At 40.4% G+C, this 24927-nt stretch overlaps 1 pseudogene; it reads right to left on the bottom strand.

The window, feature by feature from the left end:
* Positions 1–17304: 17304 nt before the first annotated feature.
* LOC100352430 (CXXC motif containing zinc binding protein-like) overlaps positions 17305–24927 on the bottom strand; it is a 63179-nt pseudogene continuing 55556 nt past the window's right edge.

Raw genomic sequence — 24927 nt, 5'->3', positions numbered from 1 at the left:
AACTAAAGAGGTATGACAGTGGGATCAGGTAGAGTCATGTTCACAATCTTTGTCCTGCTCACTAGGCTTGAGTCATTCCCTCTTTTATAAAATGGCAATAATCATGTTACCTATTAATAAGGGTTATTATGAAAATCAACTGTTGTTCATCTTTGAGATCTCGACATAGTCATTACTTCCCTTCTTTTTTTTTTAATGATTTATTTTATTTATTTGAAAGGAAGAGTTACTTAGAGAGAGAGAGAAATAGAGAGAGATCTTTCATCTGCTGGTTTACTCCACTAATGGCTGCAACAGCCAGGGCTGGGCCAGCTGATGCTAGGAGCCAGGAGCTTCATCTGAGTCTTGCACATGGGTACAGGGGCCCAGACACTTGGACCATCTTCTGCTGCTTTCCCAGGTGCATTAGTTGGGATCTGGATAGGAAGTGGAGCAGCTGGGAATTGAACTGGTGCCCACATGGGATGCTGGTGTCACAAACAGCAGCTCACCCCATTATGCTGCAATGCCTACCCCATCACTTTCCTTCTTGATTTCCTTCTCCAACAAGAAAAAATAAAATATATTTTATTTCTGTGCCCACATCTCCTCCCCCAACTCCCCACTCCATACTTGGACCCTGCACTATCAGTACATTTCTCATTATATCAAAATTGCATCTATGTATGCTTGTCTCTTTTGTTCAGCTATGATATACTTGTAATCCTTATATTTCAACACTTGATGAGGCACCTACTTATCAAAGAATATAGTCTCAGTAAATGTTTATTGAGTGAATGAATGACGTACTTGCACAGTACTTGAAATATTTGAGGCATACAAATAATTTGTTCTTCTTAACTTCCTTTTTTTAAAGATCCATCTGCTCATTTGAAAGGCAGAGTTCCAGAGAGGCAGAGGCAGAGAGAGAGGTCCTTCATCCACCGGCCCATGCCCCAGGTGGTCACAATGGCTGGAGCTGTGCCGATCTGAAGCCAGGAGCCTCTTCCAGGTCTCCCACGTGGGTGTAGAGATCCAAGGACCCAGGCCATAGCAGAGAGCTGGATCAGAAGTGGAGCAGCTGGAACCTAAACTGGCACCCACACAGGACGCTGGCACTGCAGACAGCAGACCCACCCACCATGCTACAGTGCAGGCCCCTTGACTTCTTTTGTAAATTTGTATCCACAGTTTCAACAAAGAGATTTATCTTTTGTCCACAATGCTTTAGCTGATAAAATGCAGGTTTAGGATTATTTTTTGATCCATTCTATGTAATTAGGTACACTATAAGGGGGATAGTTCATAAGGCTACAATTTATCAAACTTGGTGAATAACAGGATGAAAATTGCTTTGAACTTTTAACCATCGCCTGTACACATACATCTGAAAAGAAAATTAATTGTTTGCCCCTTTGTTTATGTTTTTATAAGTATATAACTTGGCAGTGTCACTTTAGATCATCAAAGCAATGTATCGGAGACCTTAATGCATTTAACTCAGCGGCCTCATTTCATTGCATTACAAATGATGTTAATTCTGTGCTTAATTATGCTTAACATAATTTGTATGCAATCTAGTGTTTATCAGTTGGACATAATAAAAATACTGCTGTTTTCTGCCCATTTCCCTCTGGTTTCATTTGTTGATTTTTTTAAAGCAGCTGGAGTTGTTTCATGTGAATGGAAACAATTATAAGGCTATGCACTAAGTGTATTTCTCTCTAGAAACCATCTTATATCAACTGCAACCTTTGCTTTATAAAGAACTGATGTGGGGCTGGCATTGTGTCACAGAGGGTTAAGCCATATGAGCCAGTTCAAGCTCTGGCTACTCCACTTCTGATCCAGATCCTTGTTAATGTGCCTGGGAAAGCAGAAGGTGGCTCAAGTACTTAGGCTCTTGCACTCATATATGAGTCCTGGGTGAAGTTCTAGGCTCCTGGCTTTGGCTGTGGCCATTTGGGGATTGAACCAGTGGATGGAAGATTCTCTCTCTCTCTCTCTCTCTCTCTCTCTCTCTCTCTCTCTTTCTCTTTCTCTCTCTGTGTTTGTGTGTGTCTTTGTCTCTCCCTCTGTGTAACTCTGCCTTTGAAATAAATAAATAAATTTTTTTAAAAAGTTGATATATATTCTTTTTGGTTTGCCTTTTTTTAAAAAGACATTTTGTTGATTTTATCTGAAAGGCAAAGATACAGAGAGAGTGAGAAAGAAGCAGAGAGAGATTGTCTATCCACTGGTTCACTCCCCAAATTGCCATAATGGGTGGAGGTTGTCTTTTTGGTCTAGAAAATTCTAAATACCAGAAAGTCTCTTTTCTTTCCCTGCTGTTGTGTTGGCTCTTTTAGGGCTCTAAAAGTCCATCTTAGATATAAGACATCAACTTGATCAAAAGAGAATGAGAGAATAAATAATGCATTAAAGATCTCAACAACTCAAAACCCATTTTTTAGAAAGCTTTTATTTAGCAAATACAAATTTACCCATTGTTGTATAAACCACAGCTTCAGAATGCATGCTTTCACACTTTCTACTACCCTGGCTCTGTTTTAACCTTCCCTGGGACATTTGAATACTTTTTTGTGTATCTTTTCAGTACCAAGTTCATTGTTGTGCTATGATATTGACTATAGAACAAAAAAACTAATGATTTAATGATTATTTGATGTGATATTTGTTTGTTGAATGATAGTTTTCCATATAGTGAGTGTTCTTAGAGTTCAACTCAATATTTGATAAGCACCTGTTACATGTAAGCCATTTTGCTCAGCATTTTGGCAACAAAGATAGCTAACAGATAATTCCAGTATCGATGTGAAAGATGAGCCCACTATAGTCAGAAGTTTTATGAGGATGTGAATGCCTAACTCCACCTTGGAAGGGAAACTGTCAGATAATAATATTGAAATACCAAGTACGAGTACTTTTCCTGCTGACTGGACATATGAAAAACTTGAAAGATAATCAAGGAATGTGCAGTTAACTCTGCAATCTGGGCAGGTAGAAAGCACTTTGCAAGGATGAGTTGTGACATTGTGTAGTCACCCCCAAGAACTGTCAGGAACATGGCAGGCCTGACAGGCCATTCTGGGCCACAAAAATCCTAAAAAAGGTTTTAATCTAGGCCACCTGAGGCAGAGGTCTTATAATTTATTCATTTTTTTCTCTTATTAAGCATTATTTATTGAATGCCTATCAATTGCCAGGCAGCATTTTGCTAGTTTCTAGGGATACAGAGCTAGACAAAAAATAGACAAGGCCCCATTTCCAATAGATATCAGTCTAGTAACTAAAACAAATATTCATCAAATAATTAAATAATGGTGAATTCCAATTCCAAGTATTAATAGCAACTTGAAACCAGGGACAGCTTCTTAATTCATTAGTAGGCAAATAGCATGAGCTCAGGTATTGCTAATATTTGTGCACCAGGCTCTGCTCTTGCTGCTCAATGTGCAAAGTTAGGTAGCATAGCATTGCTACACTGAAGGCAGCTTTCTCTTTTTCAAATCATGGTGTGTTTAGCAGATGCATTTTTGGATAAATTGACGAAATTGCCCGTGAACACATTCATCATCAGCTATCCCAGGAACTGAGAATAAGTAAGAGAAATCAGTATGCTCTTCTATATATAACCCTATGTGGTTCAGTGGTTAAGAGGGTCTGAAGTGTTATCATCTAGTGGGGGCAAGAGGAGATCAAACATGGGCCATTATGGAACAGTTAAGTGCTATAGCAGACGTACCACAGAATGATGTGAGGATACAAATGAGAGAGATAACTATCTCTAACCTGGAGGGACTGAGGAAGACTTCATGGAAGAGAGGACATTAAAGTTAGATTTGCAAAGAGAATTTCTGTCAGTCACAAAAGGGTCAAAAGGCATTCCAGGGGAAGGGATCCGTCTGCACAAAGATACGGTTATAAAAGTTAACAAGAGGGGCTGGCATTCCACTTGCAGTCCAGCTCCCTGCTAATTGCCTGGGAAAGGCAGTGTAAGGTGGTCCAAGTGCTTGGGGCCCTGCCACCCACGTGGAGACCTGAAGAAGCTCCTGGCTCCTGGCTTCATTCTGGCCCAGCCCTGGATGTTGTGGCCATTTGGGGAGTGAACCACTGGATGAAAGACCTTTCTCTCTCTCTCTCTCTCTCTCTCTCTCTCTAACTCTGCCTTTCAAGTAAATAAAATAAATCTTAAAAAAAAATAATTCAATCAAAATGAACAAAGAATAAAACAAGCCAGCGTTTCAGGCCAGGGTGTTAACCTGCTGTGCCACAGCGCCAGCCCCTCCAATATATACTTTTAAAAGAATGAGTCATTAAGGTAAAGAATATTGTATATAATTGGATTTTTTAACTTTATATGCACTTTCTTTTAAAGATTTTATTTATTTGAGAGGTAGAATTGCAGAGAGAGAGTGGGAAAGACAGAGAGAGAGAGAGAGAGTCTTCCATCCTCCGGTTCACTCCCCAAATTGTCACAAGGGCTGGATCAGGGCTGATCCAAAGCCAGGAGCTAGGAGCTGCTTCTGGGTCTCCCACATGGGTGCAGGGGCCCAAGCACTTGGGCTTTTAAAAAAATTTCCTTCCTGTGTAATATCTTTTTTTTTTAAAGATTTATTTATTTATTTGAAAGGCAGAGCTACAGAGATGCAGAAGGAGAGGGAGAGAGAGAGAGAGGTCTTCTATCCACTAGTTCACTCCCCAGATGGCCGCAATAGTAAGAGCTGTGCCGATCCAAAGCCAGGGACCAGGAGCTTCTTCCAGGTCTCCCACTCGAGTGCAGGGGCCCAAGGATTTGGGCCATCCTCTACTGCTTTCCCAGGCCATAGTAGAGATTTGGATCAGAAGTGGAGCAGACAGGACATGAACCAGTGTAGCTATGGGATGCCGGTGCTGCAGGCGCAGGCTCAGCCCACTACACCACAGCACCAGTCCCCTACACCCACATTTTAATATGAATTAAATATTTGTAAACTGGGACTGAAACAGCTAAATTTTCAATGTATGAAATTTATGTTTGAAATTTTTACTGAGATGTATTATATATGTAATAATCATTTATAACAAATATCTAATCTATTCTTTGTATTTAAGATTTTCTCAGTGAAGAAAGGAGTTTATCTATTTACTTTTGGCAGAATTCTTTATCATGTCTCAATTTGGTAAAAGTTTGTTGTTGGTAGCCTCGACCATTTCTGAAATACTCACTCTGGTGACTTGATCTGTGTTTGTGAGGCTAGGGGGAAAAAAACTAGAGAGTAATGGGAGTGTGTGAGTAGAAGTTGTGCTGAGTGGAGTAGGCACAGCTGTTAGACCTTGAGATAAACTTGCTGGAAGGTTTCACCCCTTTAAGCTACTTATCTTGGATGGAGAAAGACATTTTGGATGTCTACTGCATATTCTGTAGAAGTAGAAACTCCTCCAAAAACTTAACCAAAGCTTGGAATTCTCTCAAGAGAGGAAGATGGCTTCGAGAGCAGAGAAATAATTTAATGTTTATAAAGACTGGGCTGGAGGTACCTTTCTCTGAAGAGAGGAGAGAACTTCCACTTTGATTATGACCTTGTCTAAATAAGATAAGAGTTGGTGAACTCAAAAGGCTTCCATAGCCTTGGAAATTCATGACTGGAGCATAGGGAGATTACTGATGCCATAAACAAGAGTGTCAATTTGTTAAGTCAACAACAGGAGTCACTGTGCACTTACTCCTCATGTAGGATCTCTGTCCTTAGTGTGCTGTACATTGAGATTTAATGCTATAACTAGTACTCAAACAGTGTTTTTCACTTTGTGTTTCTATGTGGGTGCAAACTGTTGAAAACTTTACTTAATATATACTAAACTGATCTTCTGTATATAAAGAGAATTGAAAATGAGCCTTGATGTGAAGGGAAGGGGAGAGAGAGGGGGAAAGGAGAGGGTTGCAGGTGGGAGGGAAGTTATGGGGGGAAGCCATTGTAATCCATAAGCTGTACTTTGGAAATTTATATTCATTAAATAAAAATTTAAAAGAAAACAAAAACAAAACAAAAAAATAAGTATAATCAGGAATGTCTCAACTTTAAAAAAAAAGACTGGGCTGAAATAACTACAGTATATCAAAAGCAAATAACTGCTGAGGAAATTGGCATATTTAATTTAGTTCAGACTATATTTTACATGTTCTGGGTGTACTATAATGTATGATTTTGTATGTAGAGCTTAAATGCATAATTAATATAGCTTTGAAGCTAGTTCTATCAACATAATTAAAATTTATCATGGTATTAGCTTTCAAGCAGGGACTTTTAACTAGTTATAGTCAATGCTGTAAATTAGATCTTTTCTGATGAGCTCTGAATAAAGAATTATAATTTATCTCAATGATATTTTATTAGAGATATTTTAATTCCTAAGGCAAGTAAAAAGTACTGTTCCAGTACATTTCTGTGAAGGAAATCATTCCCACCTCTCCACCCCACCATGTTGGTTTAAAGAATATTATGTTTAACTGAAGGTGAACCAGAAATTTTTATTTTATGCATATGAATCAACTTTGCCTTGAATATAAAGGAAGTCTCCTTTGTACAGAGTTTGTTCTACAAAGGAGACAGGGAAGCTTTTTAAAAAACTTTTAAAAAATTGATTTTCATTTTATTTGAAAGAGAGAAAGAAAAAGAGAAAAGATAAGGAGAAAGACTCAGAGAGAACTTCCATCTGCTAGTTTACCCCCAAAATGACCAAAGCAGTCAAGGCAAGCCCATGCTGAAGCCAGTAGCCCACACCTTAATCCTGGTCTTCTACGTGGGTGGCAGGGGCACTAGTACGTGAGCTGTTCCCTGTTGCCTGCCAGGTTGTGCATTAGCAGGAAGCTGGATCTTGAAGTGGAGGAACTGGGAGTCTGATATGGGACACTATCATCCCAAGCAGCAACTCATTGTACCCCCCCTCCCCCCGCCAAGCAAGGAATATTTAACAAAATTCTGGACTGTTAGGCTGTCCATTGTAAGTGGGGGTTAAAAGGGAGAAATTCCAAATTTCCTTTTCAGTAGTCCAAAAGTAAAGACCTGGGGACTGACTGATGTCAAATAGAGTATAGGTATGACATTTTTCTTGCCTTCCAGTTATTTTTTGATCATATAAGTAATATATGTCTTTAACAATCAAAATTATAAAATATACAATTTAAAAATCCTCTAAGAACTCTTTCTCCAAGGTATAAGTACAATCAACTGTTTGGCATACTTTTTTTTTTCCCAGAATTTTCTACACAAAGTGTCTCTTTTTCCCTAAAATTTTGGGTCTTATGCCAACAACATCTGAATTCTTCCTCCACTGCCTGTTGCATTTTATCAAATTTACCTACCCTGCCGTTTCAATCACTTTTTTGGAATGTTACATTATGCAAATGTAGCCAAAAGTCCCAGTTCCTGGGTCTAAGGGTACATTTTGTGCCAATGCATCTGTGCCTAAGAGCGGATTTTAGATTTGTGCCTGTGCCCAAGATGGGACTAGGTGCCAGCTGGTTCAAAGCTTAACTGGGCACAGACCACCACATGCAGTGAGGCTGCTTCTGCTGGTTGCATTTCCTCCAATCCAGATAGGACTATCTTGTTGAGTACAGTGCTAGAGGGCAATTATTTTTAAAAGATCACACTTCTACACGTTTGGTTCAATGGATTAAGCAAGGTCTCTTTCAATTTCGCCCTTGTCAAAATAATTACGAAGCTTATTCCATCCTGGTTTGTATATTTCCCAGCTTCTAAAGGATGATTTTTATGGTTTAGTATTTGACTACCAATTCAGTAGATACTAGTGAGACGCTTCCAAAAATGTCTTAGAAAACAATCTTCATTCAATGTGATAGGTCGTTTGTAGAACATATCTACCATGTATAGAGACTGAAATTAACAGCCTAAATGCATGCTGCAGTGAGTGTGTGATTACATTTTAACATACCAAATAGATTTACTAAAACCTAATAAAAAATTTCATGGATGTTAGAATAGTGATTCTGAGAAAGTGTGGGCTAGAATTCATCAGACGCTGTAAAATGTCTTATTAAATTTTGTCAACTTGCCCACTCTCTAATAGACCATATTCAGAGTAAGAACGGAAAGCATGCACAGATAGGGATGCCAAATTAGTTCTTCTAAATTATTTTTCAAAGCTCTCTGCAATGTTTATTTTTCAGACAGAATTGGGATAGAAGTTTTTTTTAAACTTTTATTTAATAAATATAAATTTCCAAAGTACAGCTGTTTGATTACAGTGGCTTTTCCCCCCACATAACCTCCCTCCCACCCACAACCTTCCCATTTCCCGCTCCCTCTCCCATTCCATTCACATCCAGATTAATTTTCAATTATCTTTATATACAGAAGATCAGTTTAGTATTTATTAAGTAAAGATTTCAACAGTTTGCACCCACACAGAAACACAAAGTGTAAAGAACTGTTTGAGTACTAGTTATAGCATTAATTCACATTGGACAACACATTAAGGACAGAGATCCTACATAGGGAGTAAGTGCACAGTGACTCCTGTTGTTGACTTAACAATTGACACTCTTGTTTATGGCGTCAGTAATCTCCCTAGGCTCTTGTAATGAATTTCCAAGGCTATGGAAGCCTTTTGAGTTCACCAGATCTTTCTTATTTAGACAAGGTCATAGTCAAAGTGGAAGTTCTCTCCTCCCTTCAGAGAAAGGTACCTCCTTCTTTGATGGCCCGTTCTTTCTGCTAGGATCTCACTCACAGAGATCTTTCATTTAGGGTTTTTTTTTTTTTTTTTTTTTTTCCAGAGTGTCTTGGCTTTCTATGCCTAAAATACTCTCATGGGCTCTTCAGCCATATCTGAATGCCTTAAGGGCTGATTCTGAGGCCAGAGTGCTGTTTAGGACATCTGCCATTCTATGAGTCTGCTGCGTGGGATAGCAGATTTTGAAAGTCACCTTTCTCTGTTTTCAATAGGAAACATCTCCTGTGTCATAGACAGCATGAAATGTGGCATATATATACATGTGTATAGAAAATTCACATAATATGAGACACTTATTCTGCAACACTGTTCACATAGAATATGTTGTAAATTGTAAGTATCTTTTAGTCTTATCAACAATTACAAAGTAATAGTGGATTTCATATAACACCCCCATGTTACTATAGAAATAGACAAAAGAATGCTGCTCAATTTTTCAAACAGAATGGATAAAGTGAGATAACATTGTTATGATAATTTCCTGAAAATCCCTGTATGTCACCTCCAGTACTAAATTAGCTAAAAAGCTACTAGAAACTGAGTTCAGACCTTTGAGTATTGTATGTCATTTAAATATTTGTTAAAGATTTCAGGGATTTTGAAAATTAGATCTGGAAAAACCTTAAAAATTATTTTCCTTCTCCTTTTAGTGAGGAAATAGAAGACTGGAGTGACTTACTCACTTATATATTTGGAAAACTAAGTGAAGAAAGGACTACTGAGACTTTAAGTTTCAGGCAGGGGTCTGCGTTGTGGTGAAGCAGGTTATGCTTCCACTTGCAGCAACAGCATCCCATATGGATGGCATTTTGAGTCCCAGCAACTCTGCTTCCAATCGAGCTCCCTTCTTATGTGCCTGGGAAAGCAACAGAAGATAACTTAAGTGCTTGGTCCCCTGTGTCCATGTGGGAGACCCTGATGAAGTTCCTGGTTCCTGGCTTCAGCCTCGTCCAGCACTAGCTGTTGCAGCCATCTGGGGAATGAACCAGCAAATGGAAGAGTTCTCCCTCTCTCCTTCTGTCTCTCCATCTTTCTCTTTCTATGTAACTATGCCTTTCACATAAATAAAAAAAAAACTTTTAAAAAATATTTATTTATGTCAAAGTCAGAGTTATACAGAGAGAGGGGAGGCACAGAGAGAAAGCAGTCTTCCATCCGATGGATCACTCCCTAGATGACTGCAATGGCTGGAGCTGTATCGACCCAAAGCCAGGAGCCAGGAGCCTCTTCCTGGTCTCCCACATAGGTGCAGGGGCCCAAGGACTTGGACCATCTTCCACTGCTTTCCCAAGCCACAGCAGAGAGCTGGACAGGAAGTGGAGCAGCAGGGATTAGAACCGGTGCCCATATGGGATGCTGGCGCTTCAGGCCAGGGCATTAACCCACTGTGCCACAGTGCTGGCCCCAAATAAAATAAATCTTAAAAACAGAAGTTTCATGAAATAAAAATGTTGCATTAGCCTCTTTTTTCTCTAATAATAATACAAAATGAAGTAAATACTAAGTTATATCATCCTAACTTTGATGATTATTTGTATGGTTTCATTTAAAAATCAGATAATAAATTATTTTCTTAAAAAGTTATTGAGGGGGGGAAGCCATTGTAATCCATAAGCTATACTTTGGAAATTTATATTCATTAAATAAAAGTTAAAAAAAATAAAAATAAAAGAAAGCATTAAAAAAAGTTATTGAGGGAGGGGTTTCCCCTAATTTGTTGGTGCTTTATGCATAAGTTTTTTTTATTGTTCCATAATCAAGGCTTGAAGAAGAACCAAGATTTTTTTATTTAATAAATGTAAATTTCCAAAGTACAGCTGTTTGATTACAGTGGCTTTTCCCCCCACATAACCTCCCTTCCATCTGCAGCCCTCCCATCTCCTGCTCCCTCTCCCATTACATTCACGTCCAGATTAATTTTCAATTATCTTTATATACAGAAGATCAATTTAGTATTTATTAAGTAAAGATTTCAACAGTTTGCACCCACACAGAAACACAAAGTGTAAAGAACTGTTTGAGTACTAGTTATAGCATTAATTCACATTGGACAACACATTAAGGACAGAGATCCTACATAGGGAGTAAGTGCACAGTGACTCCTGTTGTTGACTTAACAATTGACACTCTTGTTTATGGCGTCAGTAATCTCCCTAGGCTCTTGTAATGAGTTTCCAAGGCTATGGAAGCCTTTTGAGTTCACCAGATCCGTCTTATTTAGACAAGGTCATAGTCAAAGTGGAAGTTCTCTCCTCCCTTCAGAGAAAGGTACCTCCTTCTTTGATGGCCTGTTCTTTCCACTGGGATCTCACTCACAGAGACCTTTCATTTAGTCTTTTTTTTTCCAGAGTGTCTTGGCTTTCTATGCCTAAAATACTCTCATGGGCTCTTCAGCCATATCTGAATGCCTTAAGGGCTGATTCTGAGGCCAGAGTGCTATTTAGGACATCTGCCATTCTATGAGTCTGCTGTGTATCCCGCTTCCCATGTTGGATCAAAGAACCAAGATTTTTATTTCGGTATGTTGTGCTTGAGATGAATGTAAAACTGCTAAGAAATGTTGAGTAGACAGTTGGACATACAACTGCAGAAGTTCAGAGGTGGAATAAACATTTAAAGTTGAGACGTATAAGAAAATACTTTTTAATAAAAAAAATCTATTAATTTATTTGAGTGGCAGAGTAACAGACAGATAGAGGGAGAGACAAAGAGTAAGAGATGTCTTCCATCCTCTGGTTCACTCTACAACTGGCCACAATGCTCTGAGCTGGGCTGATTAGAAGCAGGAGCCAAGAGCTTCTTCCAGGTCTCCCATGTGGGTGCAGGGGCTCAAGCACTTGGGCCATCTTTAACTGCCTTCCCAGGCCATAAGTAGAGAGCTGGATCAGAAGAGGTGCAGCAGGTTCTTGAACTGGCTCCTATATAGGATGCCAGCTCTGCATCCTACTATGCCACAGCACCAGCTTCAATAGATGGTCTGAAAAGCTACATAAATAGATGAGAACACTCAAGGAAAATGGGTGCAGAGCAGCTTGAATTTCTAATGTTTATTTGAGGAGCAGGCAAAGGACAGGGAAACGGAGTGGCCAGACCAGGAGAAGGTGATGTCAAGAGGAGAATGATTCGGGAATGAGATGGTGTACAGCTGTGTCAGTGCTTTCGAGTGGTCAAGAAAGATGATGTCGGAGAACTGGATGTCATTACTGACCTTACCACGAAGGACTTTCGGATCATTATTAAGACTGAAGTGATTGAGAAGTTAATGGGAGGTGAAAAATTGAAACGCTGTGGCATAGAGCATTTTCCTAAACTGGTTGTAAAGGAGAATTGGAGCAATAAATGGGGGGACAGGGTCAGGGAAGTTTTTATTTGGTTTTGTTTTTAAAGGGTGAATGATAATGATACATTTTTGGTGACAGAATGTGTAACAGAAATAATCCAACAGGAAGGAAAGGTTTATTGATGTAGAAGAAAGATGGGACAATTTAGCAGCAACGTTTTTGAGAGGGTGAAAAGGAATGGGATTCAGAGCAGGAAGAACCAATGAGGTGGGTGAGTTACTGTTTGCTGTTTTTAGATAAGGAGAGGGTATCTCAAATATTCATCTTTGGTGTCCCCCTGGCCAATATCCTTGTATGAAAACGTTTTCTTGGTCAGAGTACACATGCTACCTAGAGAAAAAGAATTTTATGAATGAATAAAATACTAATAAGATAGAGTCAAAGGGGAAAATCTGAAGTATAATGCAGAACTTATGCCAGGAGGAGGCACCAGGAGAACAGAGGCTGAGCCCAAGTTACCCCCGTGTCCCTGGGGGAAGCAGGCAAGGATAAGAGCCTGACAAGAGCTCTGAAGGTAACAGGAGAGAAGACCTCAGAATCAAATGAAGACAGGTTAGAATTAAGAGACTGCTGAACACCTCCAGTAACCAGTATCAGAGTTTTGTAGACGTCTAGAAACCACCTCATAGTAACAATAGTTTATAATCGTTGAGCACTTGCTGTGTGGCAGGCACTGTTCTTATTTTTATTTTTGTTTATTAAGTTTCATTTTACTTTTTAAGGATTTATTTTATTTATTTAAAAGCTGAGTTACACAGAGAAAGGAGAGACAGAGGGAGATCTTTCATCTGCTGCTTCACTCCCCAGATGACTGCAATGGCTGGGGCTGGGCAAGGCTGAAACCAGGAGCCAGGAGTTTTTTATAGATCTCCCATGTGGATAGCAGGGTCCCAAGTACTTGCAACATCTTCCACTGCTTTTCTGAGGTTGTTAGCAGGGAGATGAATCATTAAGTGGAGCAGCCAGGACTTGAACCAATCTCATATGGCATGCTGGCATTTGCCAATTTACTCTGAAAAGGGCTATAAATGCCAGGGCTGGTATAGGCCAAAGCCAGGATCCAGTATCTCCATCCTGATGACCCACATGGGTGGCAGGAAACCAAGCACTTGGGCCATCTTCCACTATTTACCCAGGCAGTCAGTGTCTTTTAACTGGAGAGTTTTGCCAATTACATTCAATGTGACTATTTAAAAGTAATGACTTTGCCCTACCATTTTCCAAAAATATTCCTATTTTTTCTTTGAATTTTCTTTGAACTTTTACTGGGAGATTTTTTTTTTTTACCTTCTTTCATAGTGATGACCATGTTTCTGTGTTTCTGTGGGCAACACATCCTTAAACATCTTTTGTAGGGCTGGATGGGTGGTGATAAATTAATTCAATCTCTGTTTGTTATGGAAGGTCTTTATTTCACCTTAATTCATAAATGAGAGCTTTGCAGGGTATACTATCCTGTGTTGACAGTTATTTTCTCTTAAAACTTGCAATTTATCTCACCATTCTCTGCTAGTCTGTAGGGTTTTTTGATGAGAAGTCCACTGTAAGTCTAATTAATTGGAGATCCTCTGAAAGTAATCTGGCATTTCTCTCGAGCACATTTTAGAATCTTTTCTTTATATTTTAGTGTGGAGAGTTTGATTACAATGTATTGTGGTGAAGTCTTTTCTGGTCATGTCTATTAGGAGTTCTATGTGCTTCCTGTACTTTGTCGCTTCCTTTCTCCAAATTAGGGAAATTTTCTGTTATTATTTCACTAAAAAGGCCTGCTAATCCTTTCTCTCTTCACACCTTCAAGAACTCCTTGTACTTGTATGTTGGGTCATTAGATGGTATCCTGTAGATTCCCAACCATGTTTTTTAGTTTTGTAATTTCCTCTTCTTGTTTTTGGTTTGTCTGTATAATTTCCTGTGCTTTGTCTTCTAAGTCTGACATTCTTTTTTCTGCTTCACTGATTCTGTTGTTAAGGCTTTCCACTGCATTTTTTATTTGTTCATTGAATTCTTCATTTCATTTTGATTTCTCTTTAAGATCTCAATTTCACGGGAGAAATTTTCTTTCATGTTAATGTACAGATTTCAGTAGTTTGTGCATTTGCTTCTGATTACTTCTATGTAATCTTTTTTTTTTTTAAATTTGACAGAGTTATAGACAGTGTGTGAGAGAGCCAGAGAGAAAGGTCTTCCTTCCATTGGTTCACTCCCCAAATGGCCTCTACAGCCGGCGCTGTGCCCATCTGAAGCCAGGAGCCAGGTGCTTCTTCCCAGTCTCCCATGCGGGTGTAGGGCCCAAGCACTTGGGTGACCACCACTGCCCTCTCAGGCCACAGCAGAGAGCTGGGCTGGAAGAGGAGCAACCGGGACTAGAACCAGTGCCCATATGGGATGCCAGTGCTGCAGGCGGAGGATTAACCAAGTGAGCCACAGCATCGGCCCCCTTCTATATAATCTTATGATCAACTTTTTGAATTCTATATCTGGCATTTCTTCAATTTCTTCATCTTCACAATCTAGTGTTGAAGTGTTGTGTTGTTTTGGGGCCATTATGCGTCTTCCTCATTCTTGTTTCTTGAACTGATGCATTTGTTATTTGGCATGTGTAGAGATAATGTTTGTTTTCTTCTTTGTTTTTTTTTTTTTTCACTGTGGTGGCTTTTATCTTTGTACTATGTCTCTATAGATTAGTGGAGTGTCTGCTTTCAGTGAATATCTAGAGACATGTTGTGGGTGTGGCCAGGAAGCTCTGTTCAGTTCTCCAGGGTGAAGGGTGTGTCTAAGGTGATACACCCAAGTTTGGCATGGTAAGTCTCCTCTTGTCTCTCTCTCTCTCTCTCTCTTTTTTTTTTTTTTTCAATTAGAAGGGTAGTTTATTCTGCTCAGCTGAGCTCCTCTCTTCAAAGGCAACCAGTGCCTGAGTGCTAGTCCCAGTGGGTGTAATATTTATCTGCTCTGCCACCAGGACCACACAAAGATCTGTGCAGTCCTCAGGGTAAGCTCAGCTTCTCCAGCAATGTCCCTCACCAGGTATCCAGGGAGCCCCCTGTGTGTGGAATCTCCCACAGTGACTGCCCAGACTCCCAGCCACACAATAAGTCCTCCCAATCAACCTCAGTTTTTTTTTTTTTTCACAGTCCTGGCTAGCAAGTCTCCCATAGTCATGAGTACACAGCCCCATGTTATTTTTCCCAGCATAGCCAGGAGTCTCCACTCAGCTGGTTGCTGGGCATGGTCACGAGCTGGTGCAGCAGCTGTTATGCATCTTTAAAATGGTGCCCACTCCATTGGCTTGTTACAGGATGCCATTGTAAGGTGATTGTGGAGAGAGAAATGTGTCCCTCCTTTTTTCTTCTCCTATAGTTTGACAGGTACACTATCCCCCATGGGGCTACAAGCCAGTTTCCCTCTAGACTCTAGTGCCAGTGACTTGTGCTGCTATGGTATGGTCTCACCTCACTCCCCAGTGCTGGTGCTTATGTTCTTGGCTGCTGGAATCCTGAGTTGTGGGCATTCATGCCCTCCATGCAGGTCCATTGTGTCCCTCTAATTTACACAGAGTTTCCTCTGCCGTTTTCTCCTTAACGCTCCCCTGAGACTGCACTGTCTTCACTTTTTAAAATTTTTTTTATTTTTATTTATTTATTTATTTATTTATTTTGACAGGCCGAGTGGACAGTGAGAGAGAGAGACAGAGAGAAAGGTCTTCCTTTTGCCGTTGGTTCACCCTCCAATGGCCGCCACAGCCGCCGCGCTGCAACCGGCACACCGTGCCGATCCGATGGCAGGAGCCAGGTACTTATCCTGGTCTCCCATGAGGTGCAGGGCCCAAGTACTTGGGCCATCCTCCACTGCACTCCCTGGCCACAGCAGTAAGCTCCCTCCCTACTCCACCATCTTAGAAGCTCTCTCCTGATTAGGACTTCTAATCCATTATCTCTTTTCATGCCTCAGGAACTCCTAAGATACATATGTGTGGTCATTTGATAATTTCCCATAAATCTCAAATACGCCTCAGTTTTCCTAATTTCTTCTTCTTTTATTTATTTATTTTTTGGATGTGGCTCAGATATTTCTGATCTGTCTTCTTGCTCACATATTCTTTCTCCTGTCTCACCAACTCTGTTGTTAAGGCTTTCCACTGCATTCTTTTTGTCATATTAAATTCTTCATTTCTAGTATTTCATTTTGATTTCTCTTCAAAATCTCAATCTTGTGGGAATTTTTTAAAAACATTTATTTATTTAAAAAGCAGAACTACAGAAGGGCAGAGGCAGAGAGAGAGAGAGAGGTCCTCTATCCACTGGTTCACTCCCCAAATGGCCTCAATGGCTAGAGCCGAGCTGATCTGAAGCCAGGTTCCAGGAGCTTCTTCCAGGTCTCCCACAAGGGTGCAGAGGCACAAGGACTTGAGCTATCTTCTACTGCCTTCTCAGGTACATTAGCAATAATGTAGATTGGAAGTGGAGAAACCGGGACACGAGCTTGTGCCCATAGGGGATGCTGGCATTGCAGGCAGTGGCCTCACCAGTGTTGACCTCATGGAAAATTGTTTCATCCATTTCATGTGTGAGTATCTTTAGCTCATGAAATTTTTTCTCATTGCTTCTAAGTAACCCTATGATCATTCTTTTGAATTCCTTTTTAGACCTTTCATCAATCTTCATCTTCACATTTTAGTATTGAAGTGTTGTTGTGTTCCTTTGGAGAAGTCATGTTGTCTTTCTTGTTCTTGTTTCTTGTTTTTCTGCATTTATTTTTAGGCTTTTGTGGAAACACTTGTTGCTTTTCTCCTCTGATGGCTTTTATATTTGAACTATGCCTCCATGGCTAATTGGAGTATCCCTTCCTTCAGTGGATATTTAGAGGCATGTGCTGGCTGGGGCCAGGGAACTCTGTTCAGTGCTTGGAGGTGATGCAAGAGTCCAGGTGACACCCAGGTTGGGTGTGGTAGATCTCCTCTACTGTCTCGCTCTAAGAAGGAGGTGTCTCCTCCAGCCCTTAGCTGTAGGAATCACAGTTGTGTCCCTGCTCGCTGCTGTGAGTTTATACTATCCATGCTGCTCCACAGCATCTCTCTTCTTTCTGTAGGATTTCCACTGCAAATTTCTCTCCAACCCTCCTTTGGAAGTACAGTTACTGTGCTATTCTATTATCTTCCCTAGGTCAAAATCAGCAAGCCTTTTCCCTATTCAGTCATCTTGGATCCTCCTTCTTCTCAGTTCTTAAGGTAAGCATGCAGGAAGAGGTTTCAGCACTTCTGAAACTGATGGGTGACTTCATAGATTCCCACACTCTCCTGAGCATTTTCCTAAGAGTCTGTCCAGTTTTTCTCCTGCAGATTAATGTCACTGACGACTATCCCTGACTCCACATCTTCTGCAGCAAACCCGACCTGGGGCTATTAATCAACTGGCTTTAGACCTCAGCATTCAGATTCCACTTTTGTCTGGAGCGTCTCATTGTCTTCAGCATTGAAAGACTTGATGGTACTGCTCAAAATTCCGATAGAGTTTTCCAGTGCTCACAGCTTGCACTTTTGGGCCATGGAGGGGTCAGGGTCAGGCTGTCCATCTGCCAGTTTTATTGCCACTTCTTTGAAATCTCACCACAGTTGCCACATTTCATGAGGTCCCACTGGAAGTCCTAGCCCATGGACCAGAGGTTGGTGATGTTCTCCAGTATGGCTTTGAGCTGCAGTGTGATTTTTCCCTAAGGTTGCCTTGTTCAGCCTGGAGCTGATTGCTACTACTGCTTTCCGACCCATTGTATAAGACCCAGAGCATGATTCTAATCACCGTGACAAATGTCTACAGTCTACTGGCTTCTATTGGTAATACAGGAAATCACTGTGTGGCTGGCAAGTTGGTGGTGGCTTTTGGCTGTCAGTTCAGTAGGAGCTGTTCAACCAGGAGACCTGCCCACAAGTGTCTCTTGGGAATGACTGTTTCTTTTGAGTGTGGTGGATGAGTTCCAACAACAAGTGTTCTATGAAGCTTACGAGAAAGGGACAAGGCATCTTACCATGTCTCATACGTTCTAGAATGCCACATGTGTCACAGTGAATTGGTTGTCAATTTGCTAAAGCCAGTCCACATTCAAGGAGTGTGGAATTAAACTTTACTGGAGTATGAAAGAAATTGTGACTATGTTTATTTTAACTCAGTTTTTTTTTAAGTCTTGACTTACATTTTATTCATTCTTGTCTTTTTTTTTTTTTTTTTGTACATACATATTTTTACACCTTCTTGGCCATCATTTCTTTTTTTCTTTTTTTTTAAACTTTTATTTAATGAATATAAATTTCCAAAGTACAGCTTATGGGTTACAATGGTTTTCCCCCCATAACGTCCCTCCTACCCGCAACCCTCCCCTTTCCCACTCCCTCTTCCCTTCCATTCACATCAAGATTCATTTTCGATTCTCTTTATATATAGAAGATCAGTTTAGCATACATTAAGTAAAGATTTCAACAGTTTGCTCCCACACAGAAACATAAAGTGAAAAATACTGTTTCAGTACTAGTTATAGCATTAAATCACAATGTACAGCACATTAAGGACAGAGATCCTACATGAGGAGTAAGTACACAGTGACTCCTGTTGTTGACTTAACAAATTGACACTCTTGTTTATGGCCTCAGTAATCACCCTAGGCTCTTGTCATGAGCTGCCAAGGCTATGGAAGCCCCCTGAGTTCACTGATTCTGATAATATTTAGACAAGGCCATGGTCAAAGTGGAAGTTCTCTCCTCCCTTCAGAGAAAGGTACCTCCTTCTTTGATGACCCTTAACTCAGTTTTTTTAAATTTTATATTTTCTGTGATTTTTTTTCTCTGTCTAAATTAATACCTTCCTTCACATCATATTTCGCATATGTAATTTTGTATTCTTTCCCCTAGAGAAAGCCTTCTTATTGTATAAGTCTGAAGGCCCTGGAAACCTGAATCCAGCCTGAATGGGAACTGTTTATACTAACTCACAGTGCAGAGATAGACATATTTGTGCCTGCATGAATTAAGTTCAGAGAATTACTCATATCTTGCCTTTGTTGTATTAAATTTTAGGCTAGAATTTCTCTCAATGGCCTTGGGTCATCTAGGAGGTAGATTATGTAGTACTACATGCACTAATCTGGGAGACCTGTAGAGTGTCACTTCTTATGAGAATGCATTACAGTTGTTTATAAAGGCAAGACCAATTGTGTTAGCAATGTGTATAGATGTACTTTTTAAACCTGTGTTTATTTGCTGTTACCTAAAATGAAAGAATGGGGGCATTATGGCTCAGTGGGTTAAGCCAGTGCCTGAGACACCAGCATGCCATATGAGCACCAGTTTGAGTTCTGGTTGCTCCATTCCAATCTAGCTCCCTGGTAATGTGCCTGGGAATGAAACAGAAGATAGCCCAAGTACTTGGGCCCCTGCCACCCATGTGGAAGACCCAGATGGTATTCCAGATTCCTGACTTTTGCCTGGCTCAGCCCCAAATTGCAACCATTTTGGGAATGAACCAGTGGAAGGAAGATCTCTCTCCCTCTCTGTCACTCTGCCTTTCAAATAAATAAATAATTTTTTTAAAAAAGACAGAGAGCTCCTCTGTGTTATCTACAGAGCTGGCTGCTTTCTGCTGGGCATCATGGCCACACTCAGACCCCTGGTCAAACCCAAGATCATCAAAAGGAGGACCAAATTCGTCTGGCACCCGACCAACCAATACATCAAGATTAAGCATAACTGGCAAAAATCCAGAGGTATTGACAACAAGGTGGGAAGAAGATTCAAGGGCCAGATTTTGATGCCCAACATTGGTTATGGGAGCTATAAGAAAACGTGCTGCCTTGTGGCTCCTGAAAGTTCCTAGTCCACAACATCACAGAACTGCAGGTGCTGCTGTTGTGCAACAAGTCTTACTACGCACAGATTGCTCACAACAGTTCCTCCAAGAACCACAAAACCATCCTGGAAAGAGCAGCTCAGCTGGCCATCAGAGTCACCAACCCCAACACCAGGCTCCACAGTGGAGAAAATGTATAGATAGTGCGGATACAATTTTATTTGTTTTTAAATAAAACCTTGAAAACTACGCAAAATAAGGGAAAATAAGAGAAAATGGGCATATTGTCCTAAGATTGATGACACACTATTGCTTTTCTAAATAGAGTTGCATTCAAGGAATCTACTAGATTAAAGCCAAAATGTTGAATTTTGAAGATTTCTCCATACTCAACAGTGGGAGGGAGAAACTATGAAGAGAATTGTTAAGAGAAAAGCATATTTTGTCCCATGAATGCATTGTATTTAGGGTGACAACAAAGAATAGGATAAAAATGAGCCAGTCAATTTACAGAAGCATTCTTGATAGGTTGTAAGGTCTGAAATGAAATCCATATGAGGGTGTATCAAGGAGGTATTCACCAACACTATTGTATTCAAACTTCATAGTCTTAGGTACAGCCCATCATGGTTGTGTGAAAAATATCTGGCAAACTGTAGTTACATGGACTATTGCATTCTGTGTAAGATCACTGAAATAAACTAGTACCCTGTTCCTGGAGTTCAAGCCACGGATGACTATTTCATGGAGACATTGGGGCTACTCATGGACCTGAGGAGTAAGAGCAATTAAATACCTATAACTAAAGATGAACGTGAAAAAAATTGACTTCATCTGCAATGTGAATGAGAAGTTGGTGAAGAGTCAGTTCAAAAAGCTGCCCACAAGTATTTCTTGAACCTCTGCCAGGTCTCAGTGTCTAATTTAGAAGGTAATTGGGGGCTATGAATTATCAAGAAGCATTTATCTATTTAGATGAATGATCCCTTTTGGCAGGATTCTGGAAAAACCATAGTAAAGACTTACAGTTAGGAAGGGCAGTGCTGCCGATGTCCTTTGATGAGTCCTGATGCTGACAGACCTCCGTGAATTATGATGGGCTAGTAAAGACACGTCCTGGAGTGGAGACTGTTCCTGAAAAAATTACCTGTTAGCCAAAATGGCATCACATAAAAGCCTCCTTTGAAGTGAATAAACAAAAGGGACTGCAAAGAGTATTCTGTAATTGCTAGGCCTTTAACAATTAGACAGATTACCCTATCAGGAGAGGGACAAAGTGAGGAAGGCTACGGGTCACATGACCTCGCCAACTACTCTAGAATGCTGGTTGAAAGCCTATGAATACACAGTTGGGGAAAACTGAATGTGGCCTTCACAGACCCTGCCACGCTGGGCCTTCAATACCAATATATGACGCCAGAATTGAAGTTCTGGAGCGGTTCTATCCAGGCAAAAAGGGAAAACATAAGTAGTTACCAGCATTGTCTATTGGACCTCAACCTCATACTACTCACACGTTAGTATTTTCTGGCTCTAAAAGGGACTATTATTGACAAATTTCAGGGATATTCAAGTGAGATGGCTTTGAGATAATGAACTAATAGCAATATATTTACATTTCTGCTAAACATGTATCTTGAATCTCATTCCCCCCCCCACTTCCATCTTTCCTTCCTTCTTTGTTTTCCTTTCTTTTGTCTTTCTCCTCCATCCTTCTTCCATTAATCAAAGTAAATCTGTCCATTCTCTTTCCTTCCTAGCAGGTTTTCTAGATCGCATCTTGTCTAGAAGCTGGAAAACAAACTATTCTTTGTTTTAAGGGAAATTGAAAACTCCTTGTCATGTTTATCTGCGGAGACTTCAAAACAGTCATGGAAGAAGGATATTATGAAAAATCATGCATGAACATCAAAACTTTTTTGGAGTTGGTGCTGTGGCTTAGCGGGTAAAGCTGCCACCTACAGGGCCAGCATCCCATATGGGCACTGGTTAGAGACCTGGCTGTTCGACTTCCTATCCAGCTCTCTGCTGTGGCCTGGAAAAGCAGTGGAGGATTATGCAGATCCCTGGGCCTTCTGTGTGGGAGACCCGGAAGAAGCTCCTGGCTCCTGGCTTTGGTTCAGCTCTGCTCCAGCTGTTGTGGCCATCTGGGGAGTGAACCAACAGATGGAAGACCTCTCTCTCTTTCTCTCTCTCTGCCTCTCTGTAGCTCTGCCTTTCAAATAATTAAATACATCTTTAAAAAAACCTTTTGTATCAAAATAAATTTATCTTTCTCTTTTCCAAAAATTCTTTGAAATACCCTTGTATGTGTGTGTGTGTGTGACTTATTTCTAATTTTTTCCTAAATCAGCCACAATATGGCTTTATATTCTGATTTCAAATACTGTAATTCCCAAGAAGTCAGCTTAAGAAAAGTAAGTTAATATGTCCTGAGCCAAATTTTGCATTATCTGCACTCCTACACACCTCCATTACAGCCAATATGAGAGGAAGCTCAGATTCTTCAGCTACAGAAAATAAAGCTGTAGAATGCAACATATCAATTAAAGTCTTACAGTAAATCAGTAATAAAGCCAGGGCTTAAACTCTCATGTTCCAGCTTCCAGTGTGAGAGTCACTAATTCACTGTCCTCCTTCTAATAAGTACAGATTATTATTTTTAAGTTTATTTTTATTTATTTGAAAAAGTAACAGGGAGGGAGATCATCCATCTAATGATGTCTTTTGTCTTTTGAGTTTTGTGACTCCATTTATTTTATTTTTTAAATCCATTTGTTTTTAACAAAATGACAAAAGAGAAATATGCAGCTTTAATGGAGAGGACCCACTAAAACTCTGCTGAAGAGAGTTACTCAGATGTCATGTGTGAGAACTTGCATTCTGGGATGTGGACATGAACTGATAGCTTCAGTTCCCTGAATTGACCACAAAATCATGGAAAAATTTTACTTTCTTGTGAAATGATGATGTAATATGTTAATTAGAATTTAAAAAATCATTTGAGAAAGGGAGTTGGAGAGAGAGATCCCATCTGCTGGTTCACTTCTCCAATGCCTGCCATAACCTGGTTTACTTTCCAAATGCCCACAGTGGCCAGGTGAAGCCTGGAGCCAAGAACTCAATTCAGGTCCCCCAGGTGGATGGCAAGAGCCCAAATACTTAAGTCCTCACCATTACCTCCCAGGGTCTGCAATAACAGAAAACTGGAGTTAGAAGCCAGAGCTGGGTACCAAATCTAGGCACTCTAATGTGGAATGTGGATATTTTAACTGATATGTTAGCCATTAGGCCAAATACCTGCCCCAAATATATATATATATAATAAAAGTGGTAGGGACTTCTGAGTTAATCTAGTCTAATTTATCATTTCTACAGGTGAGACTCATGGGGGTTAACAAACTTGTTTTAGGTCTCAAGATAGTGATGACAGAGTTGCACTGGGAACTTCCTCACCAATTTCTTCTACTGTACCCTTGTTGTAGTTATTGCTATCACTATCCATCTAAGCTGGAATCATGAATTCCATGTTCCTTACTTGTTGGACAAATCTCTTCATTCTTTCTTAGAGCTGTTTCTGCACTGTTCACATCTATACATACTCTTCCTAATCCTTTGCCATAATTTACTTGGACTCTAACAGCAGTTTTCTTAATGATTTCTTTGCCACCTATTTCTCCTTTCTCTAACTCACTCTCCCTCTATACAACTTTTTAAAAATAGAAACATGACCCTTTTGTATGTAAAGACATATAAACCCTAATCAACCTGCTTCCAAAAAGCCTATCCATCTTCATTTTTTTTAACATATGTATTGTCCAATTCCAAGCTAATTTTGTGAACTTTATCATTTTAAAACCACACCGTGCCCCTTAGTCTCTTAGGATTATGCCTGGATATTTATGAGTGGAAGAAATGCTTTCAGTATCTCAAGTAAGACACACATCTAAATTTTCTGACATAAAAAATATCAAGAAATAGGCAATCCAAGGATGGTGGAGCCTCCAGATTCCTATCTTTCTGTTTCACTATCCTTAGTACATTCTTTTTTATTTTAAGATTTTTTTTTGAAAACCAGAGTTTCAGAGAGAGAAGGAGAGACAGAGAGAGAGAGAGCTATCTTCCATCCACAGGTTCACTCTCCAGATGACCACAACAACCAGGGCTGGGCCAGGCCGAAGCCAGGAGCCAGGAGCTTGCCCCACACTCCACTTCATGCATCCTGGAGGGGACTGTGTCAGCCTGGAGAGTGACTTTTTCTGTTTTCCCAAAGTCACTGTAGCACCATCTCCTGGTGTCATCTGAGAAGCTGCTGAGCGCCCTAATTGTGATGGTATCGAAGAGGTCATCCAGACCGTCGGTGGGCGGCAGAGCTGAGCAAAGCACAGAGAACACAGACAGCACATTACCTCAGAGTCAGGAGACAGTTTCTCATGTCACTTCTTTTTCCCCTCTTGCCCACTTAAATTCCTCTTTATTCTTGTTTCAACTTCCAGAACACAGATTTTCCATACTACTAAAGAACTAGAATTTAAAACCTCCATTGCAGGATCCAGAAATTTAAGGCAAAAAGGAGCATCTGAATATACATGAATTAAGTGGATTGAGGCCGTAAATGGTTCCTTGCAGAGCAAGTCTTATTTCGGTGGCATGGAGAATGGCCAGAGCACCCTTGTGAGAGAGAGGTAAATGCTAAGAGGTGGGGGAATCCCCTAGTGTGCGTGTTGCACTGCCTGCAGTTCTGAGAAAAAGGGATTTCTGCATTCTCTATGCCTGCGTGGCTGGCACTCACTCTACTGAGAGTCAACCATTGATTAGCAGGCTTGTGGAATCCTGTGGGCTCCTGGCTGCGGAAAGCTGCCCTCTGCAGTAAGGTATCAAGTGTATCTTGTGAGCCATGATACTTGGGATTGTTTTCCCATCAATGCCTGAAGATCTTCCTCCGGACCTCCCTGGGTACTGCACCTTGCAAAATGTGAAGACTGGAGTTATTTATTGCCAGCACCTTTCTCTCCAGGCGGCAGACCAATTTCCTTTTC

Source organism: Oryctolagus cuniculus, chromosome 4 (assembly GCF_051225735.1).
Source record: "Oryctolagus cuniculus isolate XC-2025 breed Fujian yellow rabbit chromosome 4, ASM5122573v1, whole genome shotgun sequence".
NCBI classification, from domain to species: Eukaryota; Metazoa; Chordata; class Mammalia; order Lagomorpha; family Leporidae; genus Oryctolagus; species Oryctolagus cuniculus.
Note: the sequence above shows the minus strand (reverse complement) of the source record. Positions and strands in the feature narration are given on the sequence as shown.